General features: G+C 32.2%; 1 protein-coding gene across 1 annotated transcript in view; it reads left to right on the forward strand.

The window, feature by feature from the left end:
* Positions 1-9,936: 9,936 nt before the first annotated feature.
* TENT5D (terminal nucleotidyltransferase 5D) overlaps positions 9,937-25,407 on the forward strand; it is a 72,479-nt gene continuing 57,008 nt past the window's right edge. Inside the window, exon 1 of the mRNA XM_006219118.2 lies at positions 9,937-9,968. The gene's annotated coding sequence lies outside the window, so the exon portion shown is untranslated. The remainder of the gene's footprint in view (positions 9,969-25,407) is intronic.

The raw sequence follows: 25,407 nt of genomic DNA on the forward strand, positions 1-25,407 counted from the left end.
AAGTAAGCCTAAGTTTAAGAAGTGAAGTTGCTATGAAATATATATATTCGTAATAAATAGATTTTTTTATAATAGATGGTGTAAAATATGAAAATTATGAAGAAATCTATCATAGGCGAGAGTTTAATCGGAATTCTACACAGTGGTTAGCATTTATGTGTGACGTATTAAAATATCAAAAAGTAATTTATTAGATGCTACATCTCTAGATTTATGGGAAAGTAAGAAATCTTTGGCGTTGGTGTCGCAGCATTTTAATTCAAAAGTCTTGGAAATTCCAAAAAAGAGTTAAGAGGTTTCTCTTTGGGATTCTAAAAAAACTGGTGTACGTATATCCTTATTGAGGAATTTTATAAGTTTGACTTTAAATTTTTTCTTCACTATTTCAGTATGTGTGGAAAACAACAAGTAAATAATTGGCTAACCTTTTTATCTTCAGGATCATTTCTTGTTGAACCAAAATGGTTCTAAAAGCTACTGTTTTACTCTTTTGTGTTGATGATTGGTGGGCTTCAGACTGTCTCCTAATTATAAACCTTAATGCTGGAAAAACAAAACAAATCTTTTTAAGTATAAAGTTCTGGGAAAGAACAATCTGGAAACCACTTCCATAGTTCAAACTGTATAAAGATTATTTTTATTTTTTAATGTTTCTCTCTCTCTCCGTATATACGTATATGGATGAGATGCAAGGTTTACCTTTATGGCGATAAACAAAACTTGGCAAATATCGTCATTGTTTCAACACTTTCCATTCTAGATGAACAATTCTATTTCACTGTTCGAGACCTTTTTTTTTTTGGTATAAAGGTTAAAAATATGTTTTAAAAAGTTCTTACCTGGATGTTTAATATATATTAACACAGCTCTTTCAACAAATCCACATGTAGACCAGAACAATCCAATAAAGCATAAGCATTTCCAAGTTTATGTAAAGAATTTTTAGTTATATATAGGTAACCTATAGGAATAAGCCTTTTATAAAAAGTGTTTTTAAAGTGGTTTTTCATATTGAAGAACTTCTTAAGAGAGGGATATTAGGGTAGGATCAAGTTTTTAGTAAAATTAAGATCTGAAGATATTTGCTCAGTTAGGAAATTTGTTGTTGTCCATCTTAAGTAAAAAAAAAAAAGCCTGTATCTTTGATTTACTAACCACTTAGAAGATTAAAAAATTGTTTTTATTTTTATGAGTTCTAAACTGATTTTGACTCCAGACCTTGCAGTCATGTTATTCCTTAGCTGTCTCATTTCTTAAAGTTAGATTTAGAAATTTTTTTGATCTTAGGCCCAGTAATAAAACTATTTAAAGTATATGCATATTCAGTTATAACTGCTGCTGTTGAAAATAAGGAATTGAAATCTGTTAAAATCATAAACTTGTTTTATTACAGAGAAAGTATATTGCAGAAAAAGAAAGACACCTTATTTTAATTGTTTTATTAAATATTGAATACTTATAAAAATATCTGTAAAACGTGAATACAGAATAAACAGAAGCAATACAACAAACTCCTGGGACTTATCACCCATTATGAGAAAAGAAATTTGCTGTTCCCTATAAATTCCCTTGTGGACTCCTTTCCTAATCACATTCCTTTCCTTCCCTCTTTAGAGGCAACTGCTGTTTTGAATTTATATATAATTTCCTTGTTTTAAAAATAGTTTTACCATAATATTTGCATCACTAAACAATATGGTCTTCAGTGTTGCATATTTTTAAACTTTGTTTAAATGAAATCATACTGCTTTTTCTTCTTCTTTGACTTGTTTTTGTAACTCATCATAATGTTTCTTGTTTGTGTTACATGGAACCATAGTTCATTCATTTTCACTGCTGTAGAGAATTCCACTGTATGAATATATCATAATTTATTCATCCTCTCTCCTGATGATGGCTATTTGGGTTGTTCCATGTTAATATAGCCTCTAAGAATATATTAGTGTTATATTAATACATACTCTAATTAAACTCTTAAGATCAATAATTTATTTTAATCTCCTAGACATGTTAGTATGAAATCTGGAAATGTTTAGTTTATTATAGTGATGATTAAGGTTAACCTTTTTAAAGCCACATGTAGTCTTTAAATATATAATTTTACTCTCTCACCCTAGGCACAATTATTCATTGTTTATTTTATTTATTCATATTTCTTATGGTTTTGGGTTATCTTAGATATTGGCTTTGTTTCTTCCACTCTACCAAACTTAGTAATACCTCCTACCCTCACTAACCTAAACAGGCAACTACCTTTTTCTTCTTTCACCCTTAGAACTGAGCCATAACATTAAAGATGTTAGGTATAGGACCTCCCAAACTGTTCTTTTGGGACTTAATTAACTCTAAGGTTTAATTGAACCAACATCAGCCACATACTGATGAACTCAGATATGGTAAAATTCACCTATGGAAACCTAGAAAGGTGTGTTTTAAAAGATCTTGAATTTTTACTAGGATAATTGAGATGTAAAGAACCAAACAGGACTCAGCAGCTATTGAATCTGTTCAACTTTGGCATGAATAAGGCTAATGTGGTAAATTATAATAGCTCCCTCAAGAAGTTGAGTATTTTCATGATTCTTCTTTAGTTTTCTAAGTATTTCGCAATCCATTGTATTATAAAGAACAAGCTTTGCTTTTTAAAGTTAAAAACATTTGTAAAAAAGTTGCAGTTGAAATCCAAATTACATAATTTTTAAAATTAATTTAGGTTGTTTTGTGACAACACAACATATTTGTTACGTTTTAGCAAATATTTCAAGATGATTAGAAAGTTAAATGGTACATGACAGGTAAACTTTCACTGAAGTAGAAAGCAAAGAGTACACCAGAAATGAGAATGGTGTAGTATTGACTAGTAGCGCTCAAACTTTAGTGTCCTTGTTAAAAATATAGGTGGGTGGGATTCACCTCTATAGATTCTGATAAAATAAATTTAAAACAGGGCCCAGAAGTCTATATTTTGCCTCTGTTTGTGTAATGGAAATAAACATTCTATTATAGAGTAATATAAATCCTATACTGACTAAAATAACTCAATTTGGATGGAACTTCATAGTTTAAAAATGCTTATTAAACATCATTTCATTTGATACTTATAGTAATCTGAGGCGAATTGGCAGGCATTATCATCTTCTTTTTGTCAATTAAAGAAAAAAAGAGAAACAAGCCTCAGAGAGAGTGTATGATTTACCCAAGCAAGTTTTGAACAAATGGAGTCTATTTTCAGTTCAAGACTCTTTGATTCCTAATCCAGTACTTTTGAATGCATATAGCAGATTGGCAAGAAGGAATCATAAATAAGACCACTTCTGCTTCTTGCTTTCTATAGCTCAGGTATCCATTTAGCATAAGAGTAAAATGAAGAATTATTCTGCCGGCTAGCAGTCTTTCTGGTTTCTACAAGAAAGCTAATCAGTTTCCTGGGAATCCTAGTCAGGTGTCAACCAAAGGTCTTTCCTGTTCATAATAGAAAAGCTTTTTCCCTAGGCATGCAAAGAACACCTTGCTAGTTTCATTGTTCTGCTATTTTTGATTGGATTTTTCAAAATTTCGTAGGCTAGAACACTTCAAGTGATAAGTGAAAGAGATTAAAGCTACAGATGAGGTAAAGCTCTTTTAGCAGAGGCAAATAGAAGATGAATCAGGAACAGAAGTTTAAAGACAAGAGGAATCGGTTTGAGTGGCTGCAAAGGGTGATCTGAAAAGTCATCCAGTTTAAAGTTAGGAAGTGAGAGATGAGCACAAGGAGACCAGATGAGAAGTGAATGTAAGATTCAGGTGAATAGAAAAATAACCAAAAAAAAGGCTTGGATAGTTAGGAAAAATATATCCACATATTTACCATTTCTATAAGTGATACTTTCTGAGATTTCATTGTTATTTTAATAATAAACGGTGATATGTGGTGATTGCAATATATAGTTGTCAGAAAGAGCATTTCTCTAGAAACCTTTAATTGTAACAGGGCACTCAAGACTTTAAAATTTCTCTCTGCCAGGAAACCTTTTTAAAACTTGAATAATCAAATGAAATTATATTTTGGTATATATAAACTGAGCTGAGTTAATTGATTCTTAAAGGGTTATGTGACAAAGAATAAAATCATTGGCTATTATTAGAGATACTTTCCACTTCAGATGATTCTAAAGTAGTTTTGAGGGTTGTATGATTCAGAAATTCTTTAATATAGGTATAAGTGTTTATAGAGAAACTAGTTTTTTTACTTTTCTTTTTTATTTAAGTATAGTTGATTTACAATATTATATTAGTTTCAGAATTACTACATAGTGATTCAACATTTTATAGAGTATATTCCATTTAAAGTTATCATAAAATATTAGATGTATTCCATGTTCTGTACAGTATATCCTTGTAGCTTATATATTTAATACATAGAAATTTGTACCTCTTAATCCCCTACCTCTATCTTGCCCCTCCCCCATCCCTCTCCTTACTGGTAACCACTAGTTTGTTCTCTTTATCTGTGAGTCTTTTTATGTTTTGAAGTTTCCATTGTATATATATACCATATCTTCTTTATCAATTCATCTGTTGATAGACACTTAGATTGCCTACATTATCTTGGCTATTCTAAATAATGCTGCTGTGAGCATTGGGGTACGTAAATCTTTTTGAATTAGTGTTTCTCTTTTCTGCAGGCATATACCATGAAATGGAATTGCTAGATCATATGATAGTTCTATTTTTAGTTTCGTGAGGAACCTCCATACTGTTTTCCATAGTAACTGTACCAATTTACATTCCCACCAACAATGTACTAGTGTTCCCTTTTCTCCACATCTTTGTGAATATTTGTTATCTGTTGTCTTTTTGATGACAGCCATTCTGACAAGTTTGAGGTGGTATCTCATTGTGGTTTTGATTTGCATTTTCCTGATAATTAATGATGCTGAACATCTTTTTATGTGCCTGTTGGCCATCTGTATGACTTCTTTGGGAAAAAAATGCCTATTTAAGTCTTCTGCCTGTTTTTAAATATTTTTTAATATTGAGTTGTATGTGCTCTTTATATATTTTGGATATTAACCTTTTATCAGAGATATTAGCAAATATTTTCTCCCATTCAATAGGTTGTCTTTTCATTTTGTCGATGGTTTCCTTTACTGTGCAGAAACTTTAAAGTTTAATTAGGTCCCACCTGTTTATTTTTGCTTTTGTTTCCCTTGACTGAGGAGAGAGATCAAAAAAATATGCTAAGACATGTCAAGCAGTGTACTGGCTATGTTTTCTTTTAGGAGTGTTATGGTTTCAGGTCTTAGATTTAGATCTTAAGTCCATTTTGAGTTTATTTTTTATAAGGTGGGAAAAAATTTAATTTTATTGAGTTATAGTCAGTTTACAATCTTGTGTCAATTTCTGGTGTACAGCACAATTTTTCAGTCATACATGAATATACATATATTCATTTTCATATTCTTTTTCACCATGAACTACTACAAGATCTTGTATATATTTCCCTGTTCTATACAGTATAAACTTGTTTATCTATTCTATATATACCTGTCAGTATCTACAAATCTCAAACTCCCAGTCTGTTCCTCCCCACCGCACTCCCCCCGGCAACCACAAGTTTGTATTCTATGTCTGAGTCTGTATCTGTTTTATATTTAAGTTCATTTGTCGTCGTCTTCTTTTTTTTTTTTTTAGATTCCACATAAAAGAGATATCAGATGGTATTTTTCTTTCTCTCTCTGGCTTGCTTCACTTAGAATGACATTCTCCAGGGACATCCATGTTGCTGCAAATGACAGAGAAAATGTCTTAATTTCATTCTTTTACAAGTAGCTGTCCAGTTTTCCAAGAATGTTTTACTGAAGAGACTGTCTTTTCTCCATTGTATATTTTTGCCTCCTTTGTTATAGATTAATTGACCAAAAGTGCTTGGGTTTATTTCTGGGCCCTCTATTTTGTTCCATTGATCTATGTGTCTATTTATGTTCCAGAACCATGATATTTTGATTACTGTAGCTTTGTTGTATAGAATGAAGTCAGGGAGCGTGATACTTCCAGCTTTGTTCTTTTTTCTCAAGAATGCTTTGGCTATTCAGGGTATTTTGTGGTTCTACATAAATTTTAGGATTATTTGTTCTAGTTCTGTGAAAAATGTCTTGGGTATTTTGATAGGAATTACATTAAATCTGTGGATTGCTTTGGGTAGTATGGCCATTTTAACAATATTAAATTTCCAATCTGAGAGCATGGGATATCTTTCCATTTATTTGTATCATCTTTAAGCCTTCAGTGTTTATAGTTTTTAGAGTATGGATCTTTCACTTCCTTGGTTAAATTTATTCCTAGGTATTTTATTCTTTTTGATGTGATTTTAAATGAGATTATTTTCTTACTTTCTGATAGTTCATTGTTAGTGTATATAAAAGCAACAAATTTCTGTTTATTAATCTTGTATCGTGCAACTTTATTGAATTAATTTATTAGTTCTCATACTTTTTTGATGGAGCCTTTGGGTTTTCTATATATAGTATCATGTCATATGAAAATAGTGACAGTTTTACTTCTCCACTTCCATTTTGGGTGTCTCTTATCTCTTTTTCTTTTCTGATTGCTGTGGCTATGACTTCCAATAGTATGTTAAATAGAAGTGGTGAGAGTGGGCACCTTTGCCTTGTTCTTGATTTTAGAGGAAAAGCTGAGAAACTCATTTTAATAAACCTTTTCCTAATCTCTATTTTACCATCCAGGAGCTGTTTGGTGAGAACTCTTAAAAGAAGAAAAAACAAAAATAAGAGACTGTTATCAGAAAGGCAAGTGAAGGAAGATAAAAAACAAACACACAAAACACTGGCTGTCTTAAAAGACTACTGTTCTCTACTCATATATCATTTTACTGGCCACAGAACCTATACACTTAACTCCATATACCACTTTTATTTAGTATTACTTTCTAACTGCTCTTCATCCCAGATCAATTTTGATATCTCAAGTCAAAATTCTGTCAAAGTCCTTCCCATAGTTTTAGAACTTTATGTAGAGATTGGTTAAAACAGAGTTAGCATGCTTTGTAAATTTTTCAAGTCTCCTATACTTTAGTACATGTTTTTTGAATATTATTTTCTTCAAAACCAGCTATAGTTTTTGGTCCACAATTTTTACCTGTAGACCAAGGTTTCTTAACTAGCACTATTGACATTTTGAGCTGGTCAATTATTTGATTTGAGGGGCTGTCCTGTATGTTATAGGATGTTTAGTAGTATTCCTGGCCTCTACCTCCTAGATACCAGTAACCTCCACCCCAGTTTGTGGCAGCCAAAAATGTCTCCAGAGATTGCAAAATATACTCTGGGGGATAAAATCACCTCCAGTTAAGAACCACTGCTGTACATCTAGAAGTATCTAGTGGTGCCTTTATATTAAACTAACAGACACACAATGATAAGAACAAAAACACATATTAAGCTTAGTCTTTTTCAGGAATAGCCATAGCAAGATCAAAGCAACAATAGCATTGAACCATTTTACTATAATTAGTAAAATTAAGATGAAGGAAAGGATTTTGAAATCATTGTAAATTTTTCCACTTTGGAGGCAGTGGAAAGAGCTAGGCATTTGGAATCATTCAGAGCTAGGTTTCACTTTCTGGTTCTTATACTGAATGGCTGATTATGTTGGGCAAGTTATTTAACCTATTTGTGTTTCAATTCCCTCATTTGCAAAAACAGGGATTATAGTATTTATTTCCTAGCTTTATCATGAGAATTAAATGAGATTATCCTGAATGTTAGAATAATTAGAATGGAGGCTCTCAGACATAGTAGCTAAGTAATGTCCTCTCTAGCCAAAAAACCAAAACAAAACAAAACAAAAAACAAACAAACAAAAAACTCAACAAAGAGGTAAACATCATCAAGAAAGGTATTTGAAACAAAAAAGAAACCATACTGATTGATATAAAAGCATGTCCTTGGTGCTTGGGAAAAATTAGGCATTTATGTTAACCATTCCTTAAGAAAAAAATAATGTCAAAGGTGCTAAAGTTACAGTTACAAGTTACATACAGTTACAAGTGCCATAGTGGCTTTGATCAGGGTAAACTGTTTAATATTTTTCTGTATAGAAAGAATGGGTAAATGTTGATTGAATCAGTGTGTAAAATCAGAGGGTATGGATAGAGTAAAAGTGAATTTGCTTCTGGAATCTTGAGCAACTTAGGCTCTTAGAATCATTCTATGACTCAGCCTACTCAGTGTTAGAAGGAGGTAGTCTTTTTATTTTCATAAGTTAAATAGCATATTAAACGTGCTTTCAGTATTACATGATTCTCATCATAGTTTTATAAGAAATTTTATTTTATGAGAAATTTAAAAAATATATAAAATAAAAAAATAATATATTAAACACCCATGTTTCCACCTCCTCCAAAAATGTACAATAGTTAATATTTGTCACAATTCTTTCAAATCCTTTTTAAAATAAAATAAATAAAGCAATATAGAAGTTGAAGTCTTTTCTGACCACACTCACTAGTCTTAGTCTCTGCACTCCCTCCTGAAGACAACTACTTTCATGAGGTACTGTGTGTCCTTTACATGCATAAGTATACATTCATGGATAATATACAATATTTTGTATGTGTTTTAATTTATGTAAATATTATACTTAGTATGTATCCAGGCTCCATACTTTTTACTCAGCATTGTTTTTGAGATCTGTCTGTATTGATGTATCTACATTTGTATGTATAATAATCCATCATATCAGAATGCTGCATTTTATTTATCCATTCCCCTCTTGGTGGACATTTATAGGTTACTTTCTTTTTTTTTTTTCAATTATAAGCAATGCTGCTTTGACTCACTGTGTCTCACTGTACACATTTGCAAGAGTTCTCTAAGGTATATACTGGGACATAGGATAGAAATAGCTAGTTTAAAATAAACAAAATTTCTATTTTATATGTTACATGGTTTTATGTACTGAAAAATGAAGATTCAAAAAGGAGTTAAATTTGCTTGCATTTTATGGAAAAGATGGCTTTTATTTGGGAATTGGTGCCTTAAATATCAGACATGCCTGCTTATTTCAAGAACAATTCAATGAAATATTGATTGCCTTCTGTGTGCTCAGCACTGCATAACTGACATTGTCAGTAACAGAATACTGAGCTGGATGGACTCTGAGTACAATCCAGATTGGCTTTTGTTATGCTCATATTCACTCAGAAGGAAATACTATAGGACAATATCAATGTATCAGGCAAAAGTCTACAGAGGGTAATTATATCAGGTTAATAGCCTATTTGATTTGCATAGCCCTGGTCTAGAAGTTTTGTCATATACTTTCATCCTCTCTAAACCTCAGTTTTAAAGACCATTGTTGGTCAGTTGTAGCTGAGATATACTAAAAGTTAACATTTCCATATATATAATTCTTTCCTAAAATGGGTATTGAGTAAGGCATATAAAGATATAGAGGGAAATATACTTCCATATCACTTGATCCACCATAAAACTAGAATAAAAGAGGCAACCAGTTAAAAGACAAATTCTAATAAGAATGTAAAGAAGAAAAAAACTTAGAAATGTAGAACTGTGAAAAGCCAATCCTATGGGCACTCTTGATAGCAACTTGTTAAAATGGTATTTATCAGACTTTTCATGGAACTTTTCACTGAGATAACTACTTTTACCACAAGTCTCAAATTCCGTATTTGGCTAAAAAAAAGTCTTGAAATTTAATTTCACAAATTATTCCAGACCTTGTGTATCTCAGTTGCCTGAAAACAAAACTGATTTTCTATAGCAACTGAATTCAATTGACCCATTTCTAAGTCAGGTCCTAAGACAAAGCGTAATCAGAATTAGGCAGTGATCCAGACTACACAAAAATTAATAATCTTCTGTTTCTGTTTTTCAGATTTAATTGTTTGTAAAAAAGAAGTCATCCAATATTTCTCATCTATCTAACTGAAGTTTCATTAACTGGAGGTAAGATATAAAGTTTAGAAAGACACAAATTTATAAGTTGAAGGAAAAAGAAGGGTATATAACTTGTTAAAGAAGAACCATATATCAGGTTGTGTGAATTAAGCCTTTCATTCTTTATTTTAGTCTTCAGATAATCCATCATTTAAGATGCATTTATTAACAGGATAGAAAGGATCATCTTAAAAATTCTCTTTGACAATTATATTAATAAATATAGTATGATATTAATAAATATTTGTTCAACTTTCGATAGAGGGAGGAAAAAAGATTATGGACATACATTTGACAAGCATTTGCTCCATTATATTATTCTTTTATACTTTTTTTGTTTGTTTAAACTTACAGTATTTCTCTATTAGTGTTTTTTTCTCATTTGTTATTAGCCTTTCCCTATTTTTTTTACTAAATCTCATATTCATCCTTAGAATAACTTTCTAGATAATTTAAAAATCATGCTTGAGTAAGGAATCTCAAGATCAACCTAGATTTCTATACATTAGACCCATAAGGGTTTACTGGAATTCACAGAGTGCAGTGCAATTAAGATGAAGATTTAGTTAGTAGTCTTATATTATGCAAGAGAAGCCACATCAGGTGCATGAGTGTATAAATATTCTGATATGATATGATAGACATGTTGAAGCCTATCAACTTCCAAAAAGGTGCCATTTAAAAATTTGGTATCAAATATTCAGAGTGATACAATCTCTATGGTAATCACCCTAGTAAACATCTTTGGTTACTACATAAATTATAATTATCTTTTTATATGTGTGCCTTATCTCTTCAATTAATTTATAATCTTCTTTAGGACGAGGTCACTTTATTCCATATATGAATTTGACCCCTAAAACAACTGATTTATTTCCATGTAGTTGAAACTTAGTGCACTTTTAATGTTGATGAGGTTTTATTATTACTTTAAAAATATAACTATTCATTACAAAAGCTGTCTTCTTATCCAGTTACATTTCTGTGATTCGAAGAAATATGCAAATATTTCAGGAGTAAGATATTTAGAACACATTAATGGCTGAAAAGAGAAGAGTAACTCAGTTTATTTTCAATGGCCAAAAGTATCTATTAAAATCATCTTTCTCCTTAAGTAAATAGTATATTTAAAGTTGAGAACTGCCTGTTTAATACAAATAGCAGATTCTTTATATCTTAACTTATTAGATACTTTTGATACCATTCAGTAACTAAGCATGAATCAGCTCCCAACAGAATTAGCACTGTAAAATATTCTCTTATCAACCTTAGGTGTCTTTGGGCTGATAATGATTTTTTAAAAATCAGTTTTGGTGTTAGCAAAGTTGTTCCTGATTTTATGAATGATAGAATTACAAATTAATTGACTGGTGATCCTGCAATTTTACAATTATTACATATCATATATTAAAGTGTCCTTCTGATAAGAATACCGTTCAAGAGAAATGTACCTTCACCTCAACACAAAAAACAGTTTTCATAATGAATGGCTAAAAAAGAAAACCATGTCAAAATACCATGTAGTTAAGTGTTATATCAAGCAAGTCCTGGTTTATTATTATTTTTAACTATATATAAAGCATTTTTGTGATAAAAATGTAGTAAGAACTTTTAAATACTGGTTCTCTCTAAAATGGAATAGACAACTATCTTAAATCTTATAATCATAGGAAAATTGAGATCACAGACTTTACAGAGAACACACCAATTTTATTACAACCAATAGTTTCCTCTTCTTCGTGAAGCAGGCCTATGATTTTAGTTGCTCTTTGGAAATTTTTCTTTTTTTAATTTTTTATTGATTTATAATCATTTTAGAATGTTGTATCAAATTCCAGTGTAGAGCACAATTTTTCAGCTATACATGAACATATATATATTCATTGTGACATTTTTTTCTCTGTGAGCTATCATAAGATCTTGTGTATATTTCCCTCTGCTATACAGTATACTCTTGTTTATCTATACTACAATTTTGAAATCCTGTCTATCCCTTCCCACCTACAGCCCCCTTGTCAACCACAAGTTTGTATTATATGTCTATGAGTCTGTTTCTGTTTTGTATTTATGCTTTGTTTGTTTGTTTTTCTTTTTGTTTTTAGACTCCACATATGAGCGATCTCATATGGTATTTTTCTTTCTCTTTCTGGCTTACTTCATTTACAATGACATTCTCCAGGAGGATCCATGTTGCTGCAAATGGCATTATGTTGTCGGTTTTTATGGCTGAGTAGTATTCCATTGTATAAATACACCACCACTTCTTTATCCAGTCATCCGTTAATGAACATTTAGGCTGTCTCCATGTCTTGGCTATTGTAAATAGTGCAACTATGAACATTGGGGTGCAGGTGTCATCCTGAAGTAGGGTTCCTTCTGGATATATGCCCAGGAGCAGGATTCCTGGGTCATATGGTAAGTCTATTCCTAGTCTTTTGAGGAATGTCCATACTGTTTTCCACAGTGGCTGCACCAAACTGCATTTCCACCAGCAGTGTAGGAGGGTTCCCCTTTTCCCACAGCCTCTCCAGCTATTGTCATTTGTGGATTTTTGAATGATGGCCATTCTGATTGGTGTGAGGTGATACCTCATTGTAGTTTTGATTTGCATTTCTCTGATAATTAGTGATATTGAGCATTTTTTCATGCACCTATTGATCATTTGTAGGTCTTCCTTGGAGAATTGCTTGTTTAGGTCTTCTGCCCATTTTTGGATTGGGGTGTTTGTTTCTTATTAAGTCGTATGAACTGCTTATATATTCTGGAGATCAAGCCTTTGTCAGTTTAATTTTAAAAAATTTTCTCCCATTCGGTAGGTTGTCTTTTTGTTTTACTTATGGTTTCCTTGCTGTGCAGAAGCTTGTAACTTTCATTAGGTCCCATTTGTTTATTCTTGCTTTTATTTCTATTGCTGGGGTAGACTACCCTGGGAGAACATTTTTGAGATGTATGTGAGATAATGTTTTGCCTATATTTTCCTCTAGGAGATTTATTGCATCTTGTCTTATGTTTAAGTCTTTGATCCATTTTGAGTTGATTTTTGTGTATGGTGTAAGTGGGTGTTCTAGCTTCATTGCTTTACATGCTGCTGTCCAGTTTTCCCAACACCATTTGCTGAAGAGACTGTCTTTATTCCATTGTATATTCTTGCCTCCTTTGTCAAAGACTAGTTGACCAAAAGTTTGTGGGTTCATTTCTGGGCTCTCTATTCTGTTCCATTGGTCTATGTGTCTGTTTTTGTACCAATACCATGCTGTCTTGATGACTGTAGCTCTATAGTATTGTCTGAAGTCTGGGAGAGTTATTCCTCCAGCCACTTTCTTTCTCTTCAGTAATGCTTTGGCAATTCTAGGTCTTTGATGGTTCCATATATATTTTATTATGATTTGTTCTAGTTCTGTGAAATATGCCCTGGGTCATTTGATAGGGATTGCATTAAATCTGTAGATTGCCTTGGGCAGTGTGACCATGTTAACAATATTGATTCTTCCAATCCAGGAGCATAGGATATCTTTCCATTTTTAAAAGTCTTTAATTTCCTTCATCAATGGTTTATAGTTTTCTGTGTATAATTCTTTCACCTCCTTGGTTAGATTTATTCCTAGATATTTTATTACTTTGGGTGCTATTTTAAAGGGGATTGCTTCTTTTCTTTCTTGTTCTGTTGATTCATCATTAGTGTAAAGAAATGCAACTGAGTTTTGAATGTTAATTTTGTAACCTTCTACCTTGCTGAATTCTTCAATCAGCTCTAGTAGTTTTTGTGTGGACCTTTTAGGGTTTTCTCTATATAGTAACATGTTGTCAACATATAGTGACACTGTTATCTCTTCTTTTCCAATTTGGATCCCCTTTTATTTCTCTCTCTTGCCTGATTGCTGTGGCTAGGACTTCCAGGACTATGTTGAATAGGAGTGGTGATAGTGGGCATCCTTGTATTGTCCCAGATTTTAGTGGGAAGCTTTTGAGTCTTTCACTGTTGAGTACTATGCTGGCTGTAGGTTTGTCATATATAGCTTTTATTATGTTGAGGTATGTTCCCTCTATATCCGCTTTGGGGAAAGTTTTTATCATAAATGGGTGTTGAATTTTATCAAATGCTTCTTCTGCATCTATTGAGATGATCATGTGATTTTTTGTCCTTTCTCTTGTTGATGTGATGTATTATATTGATTGATTTGCATGTGTTATACCACCCTTGTGTCCCTGGGATTAACCCCACTTTGTCATGATGTATAATCTTTTTTTATATGTTGTTGGATTCTATTTGCTAATATTTTGGTGAGGATTTTGGTGTCTATGTTCATCAGTGATATTGGCCTATGATTCTCTTTTTTGGTAGTGTCTTTGCCTGGTTTTGGTATCAGGGTGATGGTGGCTTCATAGAATGAGTTTGAAAGTATTCCCTCCTTTTCAATTGTCTGGAAGAATTTCAGAAGGACTGGTATGAGTTCTTCTTCATATGTTTGGTAGAATTCCCCAGTGAAGCCATTCGGTCCTGGACTTTTATTTGTAGGAAGGTTTTTTATTGCTAATTCAATTTCATTTCTAGTGATCAGTTTGTTCAAGTGGTGAGTTTCTTCTTGATTCAGTCTTGCTGGACATTATATTTCCAGAAACTTGTCCATCACCTATAGGTTATCCAGGCAAGAGTTATAGTGATGTTGGCTGTGAGTCAATATTGATGAATTAAATATATATATATATATATATTATACATACATACATACATGCATTTATGAGATATGGTAAAACAGGAAAACATGGAAACAAGGTTATGTATTAAGTGGTTGACAAAAATGCTGTGACCAGCAGCTTATAGACGTCTAATCCTTTATTTTCCCTGGGAATTATGGTTCATTACTCGCTAACTCAGTGTTTTTGGTGACTTTATGAAAAATAACTACTGCAAATAATGAGAATGAACTGTATGAATTCTTACTGAGTTTGTACTGTTTCCTAAGTCTGATGGGAAATTAGTCTTCTTTCCTGCATGTTTTTTATTATTTCTTTCAGGCCAATTGATGACGTATAGCTTCTCTGAATCTTTAGTACATCTGTGGAGTTATCTCTTCATTTTATATTGTGTCTTCTAAGGTTGAAAACATTTTTTGACGATCACTTTATTCAGTGTGTCTTTTTGTGGAATTAAATACAAATTATCCAAAAGATTTAAATTTGTAATGTTATGTGACCATGTAAGTAAGCTGAGTTACATCAGATGTTTTTAACACTTCAGTGTCATCTAATATAAATACAACCTTTGGGCATATGTCTAAAACAGTAACAAAGCTCAGTCATATTTTAAAGTGAATATTTTAGTTCTCTTCCACTCCCTTCCTAGTAGTTGGCTGCCAGCATTTCAAGAATTTTGCCCTTGACTTTCTTGATTTCCTCACTTTAGCTCTCTTGTGACAGTTTTCCACATCTAACTAGTTCTTTGTCAGCTGAGCCTGTCTGTCCTAGAACCTCTACCTCAAAAGTCTAAAAATAATAATACAACTCCAAGAGCTCCTTCTCTTTCATTCAATCAAGGAATTATCACAGCACTTGTTATTAGATTATGAAATAAAGCATAAATCAGCAAATGCCTTAGACAATTTTTACATGCAATTAATCAGTGTCAATGCCCTCATATATTATTTTCATTGTCAGAAAAAAATGATAGCATTTCTAGGTAAAAGTAAATATAAAAGGATAAACATGACTGAATGAAATTTCCAAACTTGTCTAAAGGTAGATAACATATGGATAAACTTCATATCCTTCTATGTTAACCAATCTAGTCATGCAGTAAGATTTTCATTTTGCTTAAGCTATTATTTAATAAAAGCCATGCAAGTATGATCAGGAATTTTGGAGGTGTTAAAAAATACTAAACCATTGGCAATATGGAGGAAACATGAGTCTTTAAGATTCTTATTTAACATTTATTTTAACCAGCTCTTGCATTGCATTTCAATGCTGTTGACAGGCTTAGAATAGGTAGTTTGTTAGTAGGATATCTTAAACTACTGTGACATTTTAATACATAATTATTGACTTCATATTGTTGACATATTCCTAACTTCCAGCATTAACTTAGAAGTCATTGGATATAAAACCAAAGTTTCCTGTTACATTAACATCGTTAACACAGAATGGACCATGACAGCCAGAGTTTGTTTGCTTGTTTGTCTCCCTTTTTGTCAAGGTGTCAATCCTGTGTATGAAGTCTCTGACAAGGTCCTCACTTCTCAATGCTACTTTTCTTTATCAGGAGGTCTTTGGTGCCTTTCTTCAGCCGGTCCTTGTTTATTCTATGAAATAGAAATCCTTAAAAATTTCTGGTTTGTAGATATTACTCCAGTGTCTCTAGATTTAGGCCTGTTTTTTATATCCTGGCTGCCACCTATGACTTTTGGAAAGTTAATTTCCTCACCTATAAAATGAGGAGAGTTATATTTTCTTCATACAGTTGTTGTAAAGATTAAATGAGATAAATACTTAACAGTATTTAGCAGATCACAAGAAACACAGCTGATGTTCAATAAAAGGAATATTTAACTATTAAGAACAGCAGCAGTAGTAGAATAATTGTAACAGTAATAGTTGTTGTTCTTTTTATTCTACTTTGTTTTGTCATAGCAATATGTTATGTCATAGCAAGTGTGAAATCTCCAAGCAGGCATTTAGTTCACCAGTTAATTAGTTCATAAGTCTCATTTGTGCTATTTAATATCTTCTCATGGTATTTTAAGTTGAAAATAATGTTAGTATCATTATTTATAAAACTAAATAGATTACTCCAGTGGTGGGTAAGTGTGTATGTGTGTGTGTGTATTCCTTATAGAACTTATTTCACAAATGTAGTATGAAGCCTTAATAATGGAAAAAAAGTATTGTTATTGAGAAAATAGTAAAATGTTTTATTTTTCTGGCACTTTAGCTTTAATATAGTTATTAATATTGTTTATCATACAAACTAACTTTAGGATTTTGCCCTTTTATTACAATTCACTTAAAGTAGTAATACTTTCCAAAAAGTAAAGCACAGTATTTTTGGCTATAGTTTATTATTTCATTTGTTTTGAATAAGGACTTTCTCAGTTCTCCTTTGTGTCATAGAAGACACAAGAGCGAAATATTTTTATAGCAGCATGCTAGATATGCATTTTTCTAAAAGATATAGTCATATATTCCATTTAATTTTTAGGAAAGGTTAAGAGAATGGATGTTTTATTGAATACTCACTGTGTATTTTCTCATTTAATCATCAAATAGCCATATGAAGTGTATTATTATCAGCCCATTTTGAAAATGAGGAAACTAAGGTACAAAGGTGAAATAACTTATTTATCATAACATAGTTTATAGATTGTAAATACAGGTTTAAGCCCTGGTGTGTTAGGAGTCTGAGACTATCGAAATCAAAGTCCACTTGCTACTAGAATAACAACAATAACAAAGATAGGGTATCAATAGGAAAACAAAGAAGTATTCAGAAGTAGGTAGGAGTTTTTATCCGAATTTACCCATAGGAATTAAAATGTACTACAAGTCATAAGCACCCAGGCTGAAAACAAAAATAAGACTGGAAAATATGGAAACTCTTAAATTTAGAAAGAATAACAGAAAACCCAAGGTTCTTGGTTATAAATTCCATAATTTACAGAGACATAGATGCCTAAGATATGCTAAACCTGAAGCTTGATTTTCTAGATAAGCCCAGGAAAATACATTTCCAAATTGAGGAAGTAAGAAAACAGGTATGAAATATGAAATAATACCTGGACATTTGTTAGAATTATATGCGATAACTGGTCAATTAGCAATGAGGAAACTTCATGTTGAGGTCAGAGTACTTGAAAATTGAGCACAGTAATAATCGTAACTATATAGTTTGATTCATCTCATAACAAGAGAAATTAGATCTAGAATTACTGATGTCATATAGGACTAAAAAGTCAAATTAATCAATAAGCTTGTTTATTTTCTAACACTCTGTACAATCTAATGCAACTTTGAAAAAATCGTTTTTATAGGAATCAGTTCATGTATGTAGCTACTGTGGGGCCTACTTTATTTAGTTAAACATGCACCATTTCAAGTTACACATTATGGTACTACATGGCATTCAGAGTAAAAAAGAGAAAAAGTGCTCAGCGTCTCCAAACTTGAAGGGATCCTAAAGACACAATGGACCCTTCAACAATGTGAAGGTTAGTGGTCCTGAACCCCTGGTGCAGTTGAAAATATGTGTATAACTTTTGATTCCCTCAAAACTTAATTACCGTAGGGGAGGGTATAGCTCAGTGGTAGAGACTGTGTGCTCAGCATGCACAAGCTCCTGGGTTCAATTCCCAATACCTCCATTAAAAATAAAAAAATTAAAATAAATAAATAAACCTATTAATTACCTCCCTGACAAAAAAGAAATCGATACCAAAGTTTGTGTTTACAAGTTGAAACATCTATCTCTCAGAACCCACGTCAATATTGTCTTACATGATACAAAATACTGTAGATGTTATATATATTGCTAATACTAGACATCAAAGGTGAAAAGATAATATGAAAAAGATATTCATATTTATTTATAGGTATAATGATTCATGCATTGATAATGAAGAAGTAGCAATATGATTGCTTTATGGTAACCTAATGTAAATAGTATAATTGCTTCACAGTAGCCTGGCCTGTACACTAGTGAATAAACCATTATAAAATTCTTATGGCATATAATATTATAGTCATATTCATAATGCAGTGTTGGAAACATAGTTACATGTTTTAAAAAACCACTTACCTGTTATTATAGTCTGATACCTAGCTTCTACATTTAAGATAGAGAAGTGTACTGTACAGTAAGGTAATTCTTTGAAAGCAAAGTTAAAAATCAGTAAGAAAACTAACATATGATTAACTTTATATTAAATTTCACTTACCTTATACCTATGTAATTATAGGCTATCCACTTCAGTACAAATCTTGCACATGATATTCTACATGATGAATGCTTAGGCAATGATGATGACACAAAAATGCATAATATAGTTCTTGCCATACAGTTATTAGATTTTTACACAAAAGACACGCACATAAACAATAGATAAGTTTATTAACTGTTCAGAAGGATGACTACTGTTCATTAAGTGGAAGTGGATCATCACAAAAGTCTTCATCCTCATCGTCTTCATGTTGAGTAGGATGAGGAAGAAGAGGTAGAGGAAGGATTGGTCTTCTTGTCTCAGGGGTGGCAGAGGAGGAAGAGTTAGAAGAGATGGAAGGGGGGGCAGGAGAGACAGACACACTCAGTGGTGTAACTTTATGGAAATACATCATAATTTCTGTCTGACCGTTTTGCTTTTCCATTTCTCTAAAAATGTTTCTATGTAATGCCAATCCTTCTTCCACTGTTTGCTTTAATTTCAGTGCCTGTATCCTAGAAGGGTCCATGTTGTAAAAGCAGTTGAAAACAGTCTTGAATAATCAAAACCCTTCTGCCAGATTGTCAAAATCAATTTGTTTTTTGGCATTGCTTTTTCTATGCCTCTTCTTAATCATCTGTCACTGGTTCTGAAGTACTCATATCCATCAGTTGTCTTCTGTTAATTCCTCTGATGTTGTGTGTATTAGATCCTGAATTTCTCTAAGATCCATATATTGAAACCCTTCACAACCCCCACCCCTGCCTTTTTTGTCATATCTACAATCTCTTTCATGATTTCCTTGATTGGTCCTGTCACAAATTCTGTGAATTCATGCACAGTATCTGGACACTGTTTTCTCTAGCAGAAATTTATTATTTCAAGCTTGATGGCTTTTATGGCCTTTTCTGTAACAACTATGGTATCTTCAGTGGTGTAATACTTCCAGACTTTCATGATGTTTTATCGGGGTTCTCTTTCATAACATTGACAATCCTTTACAGAGAGTATCAGGTATAATGAGCCTTAAAGGCCCTTATGACCCTATGGCCTAGAAGCTGAATTAGGTATGTGTTTGGGGACAAGTAGACAACTTTGATGCCTTCAGGGTTGGATTCATGGGGTTCTGAGTAGCCAGGGGCATTTCCAATATCAAAAGAACTTTAAAAGGCAGTCCTTTACTGGCAAGGTACTTCCAAACTTCAAAGACAAAGCATCAATGGAATCAATCCAGAAAAAGGGTTCTCATTTTCCAGGCCTTCTTGTTGTACAACCAAAAGACTTGTAGCTGCGGTTTATCTTTTCCCTTCAAGACTCGGGGATTAGCAGCTTTATAAAGGAATTCTGATTATAAACCTGATGCATTTACACAAAACAGTAGAGTTAGCCTGTCTCTGCCTTATATCTTGCTGTTTGCTTCTCTTCCTTACTAATAAATGTCCTTTTTGGCACTTTATTTTTACCAAAATAAGGCACTTTTGTCTGCATTAAAAGCCTGTTCATGCAGATACCCTTTCTCCTCAGTGATTTTCTTAATGGTGTCCGGGAACTTGTCTGCTGCCTCTTCGTTGGCAGAAGCTGCTTCTCCTGTTATCTTGACTTTTTTTAAGCCAGATGTCTTTCTAAAATTATTCAAACCATTCTTTTCTGGCATTAAATTCTCCAGCTTTAGATCCTTCATCTTCCTTTTGCTTTAACTTGTCATATAGTGAATTTGCTTTTTTTGAATAATATTAAAGCCTATAGATTTGTCTTTTTTATAGCAATCCTGAACCACATAAAGGCTGCATTTCAATCTGAGATAAAAAGGCATTTCACAACATGTGCAAGGTTTCTGTGCCTGGTGGTGTAGCTGCAGTGAAGGCTTCACAAATTTCCTTATTTTTTTTTTAACAATGGTCCTTACACTGGATTCATTATCTTGAGATAGCAGGCAACCACAGCTGCAAACCTCAATCTAGGGCAAGTCAGCTTTTTCTTGTAATGTCATGACTTTTCTCTGCTTCTTGGGAGCACTTTCAGCATCACTTTGTATGGGTTCCATTGTGTTATTCAAGGTTTACAGTATTGCAATGGATATGAAAAATATGCAAGAACTGCAAGAAATCACATTTTATTGTGATGTGCAATTTACTGGAAAGACGAGCTGCTCATGTGGAGACGATTACTGTCACACTGCCTTTTAAGTGGATACTGGCAACACTTGAGCTCACCACAATACCAACAGGAGGTGGCTATAAAATTATTACAGTAGTACAGTATGTACTACAGTTAATTTTATGCAGTTAATTTAATACTGCGTCTTTCCATTTGCTTACATTTCTTTTGACTGCAAATGGTACCATGTATGGTTTGTGACTGTGTGCATAAATTTTGATAATTTTTAACTTTTTATAACAAATTTGTGTATATTTTATGTAATAAATGATTAAAGACTAGTATCTACATATTTTTATGCATTCATTGCATACCTAATTTTTTCTTAAATTTTTCATTATTTCTAGGCTACACAGTTTGTGGGTTTTTTCAAATTGTTGCAAGTCTCCAAGAAATTTTCCAACATATTTATTGAAAAAAATCCACATATAAGTAGACCTGAGCAGTTTAAACTCGTATTGTTCAAGGGTCGATTCTACTCTAATTTAGACCGTTATTTAGGTAATTCAGTACCCATCTTATCTATAATGTGATCAGTAATCTTGTATAACAACAGAACAAAACAAAACCCTGTGGTCAGTAATTTTTTATCTTGATTCATTTCTACATTGTTTAATATCCTTGGCAATCAAGTAGTTCTTTCTTTGTTTTGTACAATATAGCTTTATTTTAAGTTTATTTCCTTTCTTCTTGTCATTTGTTAGAATGGGGAAAAAGAAATGGAGGCAGAAAACCCCAGGTTACTTGCAAGTTTTCGTTGAGCTCAGCTAATTTAAGATCATGGCATTGTGTATGTGTGTGTGTGTAAGTGTGTGTGTGTTTGTGTAAATATATAGTCTTCTATCTTCCTCATAATTGACAATATAATAAATATATTTCTTCTCCCCAACCAGGAAAATGGTCTCAAGTAATTTCCTTAATTTAAAAAAATTTCTCATTAAAATTATCTTTCTCCATGGTCTGCAACATTGGTGAGGTAGATACCTACCTACATGGTAAGAGCTCCATAAGGAAAGAAACCCATGATTATTTTGTCCACCACTCTATGCTCAGTATATAGCATTATGCTTGGCAAGTAGAAGGCACTCAATAAAACATCTGTTGAATGAATAAAGGAATTTATGGCCCACTGAAATCTTAGTTTCTCTTCCATTCCACAGAAACTAGTATTGTTATTTATGTAACTGCCAAGCCTGATGAACATATTTTAAATGTCTTATCTTACTAGATAACACAACTTCATTTCACAATGTTGATTGCATTGTTGATTTCTCTTTGAAACTTTCTGCTTCATAGTGCTCTTAAACAAACATTTTTATTGGCTCTCCTTGTACATATTTAACTTTATTTTCTCTGTATATTTTTTTTGGTCTCCTCTTCACCCTCTAAATGTATGTAATAACCAGGGTTCTGTTATGCAACTTTTTTTTTCTGATTTCATACTCTCTCCTTGGGTGAACTAATTTATACTTAACTTCTATTACCTATATGATAATGACTCACAAATCTATATGTCTAGCCCATATTTCTCTCACTTTAGCTTCACACTCCATTATCCTGCTCTTGCTAGGTATCTCTGTCTCACAGGCACTTCAACATACCTAAAATTTACCTCATCATTTTTCCCTCAGAAGAGGTCTTCATTCAGTATTTTCAGTCTCATTTGGAGACACCATTTCCACCCAGTTACTCAAACCAGAATTTATCTTGTACTTCTTTATATTTCACATTTAGTCAGTCACTGCTGATTTGATATAAATATTTCTTGAATTTTTTTCCTTCCATTCTACTCCTGCTTCCACAATTATAGTTCACACTCTCACCATCTCTTGTCTGGACTATTATAGCTTCATTCAGTCAGTCATTTTTTTCAACAAATATTTTCCTTATCTCTATTCTCTTTTTTTATTGAGTTATAGTCAATTTACAGTGTTGTGTCAATTTCCATAGTAGAGCACAATTTTTCAGTTATACATGAACATACATATATTCATTGTCGCGTTCTTTTTCACTGTGAGCTACCACAAGATCTCCTTACCTCTATTCTTATCCCTTTTAAATACATCTACACAACAGCTACCAGGAGGCTCTGTCTGAAGAAGTCTTATGATGCCACACCTCAGTTTAAAGCCCTTTAATGGTTCCCCATCATTTTCAGCATAAGATTTGAGTATTTTTTTTAACATAGTCACATAAGGTCCATTATGATTAGGTCTGTTCCAATCTCTTTTAGCCTTATATTCTGTAATTATTTGCTTTATACATTATTTTATACCAATCCAGAGCTTTGTGTCCAAGTCTATATGATGCTATTTATCACCTCTGTGGCTTTGTTTTGGGCTTTCATTCAGCCTAGAATTCCATATTCTCTTAATAATAATTTCTATTCTTCGTATAAGACTTGGCTCTGATGGCATCCCTAGGTACCTTTTCTTGGCCACTTCACTACCTCCTTGTATAATCATATCATTCTTTGTACTGACAGATTTATTTATTTATTTAGGCTAGTGTTTCTCACTATTATTGAACTTTTTGAAGGTAACAACTCTATCTTCTATTATCTGGGCCTGTCATGATATTTTTGAAGTACCACCTAGTGGTACTTCAATGGGTGGTACTTCAAAAATGTTTATTGTACTCAATTGGTTTAAATTGTATGCATATCTTTGCCAATGCTATACATATTTGAGCAGTGATTCCCTAAGGAATCAAGAGCTCTGAGTCATTACAGGTGATGCTTGTTTTTATGTGCAACAAAAATTGACTATGGTTTAAATAAAATCCCCAGTACACAATTATTTTTAAATGTTACTGAATTTTTCAAAATTATTATTGCTATACAGTTATTCAGTGACACTGAACATGATAACTACTGTCCTGTGAGGTTCTGGGAATCTTTTTGGTATCAGAAAGAGGTCTTTATACTCAAAAAGCCTGAGAGCTATTACCTTGTACTGTAAGTTGTGGAAAGCAGGAACTTATTCTATTAACCTCTTTTTTCTTGAAATATCAGTTATTGGCAGTAGTGAATGGTAATAAGTAAACATTATAGCTATGCTATTTCAGTAGATGTTAATAGAGCTCTTATTTTTTTGCCAGACCTGTCACTAGGTGCTGAACTATTATGCTATACACCAGAAATTGACACAACATTGTAAACTAACTATACTTCAATTTAAAAAAAAGATAATGGATTTCCCCTGGTGTATACACATAATGATTTTTGCTTCAGTTATCTCATAATATAGGCATGAGTGATTTGGAGGGCTTGGATTTTTCAAATAGTATCCTAGTTTATTTGAATGTTATTTTACTTTGTGTTAGACACATTTTGATCAAGAAGCTTAAAGGGAAAGTTTTTCATGGTCATGAGCACTGTTCATTCTTTATTATGACTAAAACGAAAGATGTTTCAGAGCAAATATAAATATTCTCAAATAGAAATTCAAAAAAACCAAATTTAAGGAGAATTATACTAAGAATTGTACTTAGATTTTACTGTCATCCTGAAGAAACATTCCATCATGAATGTCTGAAATGAAAGGCATTTTGAAAATATATCAGGAAGAGATCAAGACAGAAATATGATAGACCACCTAACATTTGAAATAGTGAATTATCTAGCATTTAGAAGGAAAATTCATATGCCAACTGATAAATTCCAAAGAACATTATTTCAGAATACTGTTTATCCTTAGTACCTAGCATTAGAGTACCTAGGTTACCTAGAGTAGAGTATTTTTCTCCATAAACATTTATTGATCATAAGAAACAAATAAAAGCACTGCAAAATTGTTTGCATTCAACTGATATTATATACCACAACTAAACCTCTAGTTGTAACATTATTATATAATTTTAATTGATTTAAAACGCTTTTCTGATTATAAAATACATGTTAATTGTAGAAAATTTCAAAAATGCAGAAAAAGTTTTAAAAAACTGAAAAAAATCATCAAAAGTTAATCCGTTGTGTTTTATTATTTTTCTACCCGTATGTATGTTATGTATATCATATTTTTTCTTAACCTGGATGATAGTATATAAAATTTTGTATCCAATTTTAACGTCTTGAATATTTTATAATACTATTAAGTATTTTTTAAAATGATTTGAAGTGTTTATTTAATATTCTATCATCCATTATGTATCTAAACATTTCTTCCTTGGTTAAAAGTTTCAATTAATATTATTTCAATGTATATTTTCGTGCATAAAGCTTTGTTTACACCTGATTTTTCAATTGCTGTTTTAAGCAAAAATGCTGTCTCATTGCTATTTTTACTTTTATTGGTATGTTTCTGGAATTATTAGATTTGGGGAATAAAAATAAGTAAGATGTATCTCTACCTCAAGGACTTGAGGGTCCAATGAAAGAGACA

This window comes from Vicugna pacos, chromosome X, assembly GCF_048564905.1.
Source record: "Vicugna pacos chromosome X, VicPac4, whole genome shotgun sequence".
Classification (NCBI taxonomy): domain Eukaryota; kingdom Metazoa; phylum Chordata; class Mammalia; order Artiodactyla; family Camelidae; genus Vicugna; species Vicugna pacos.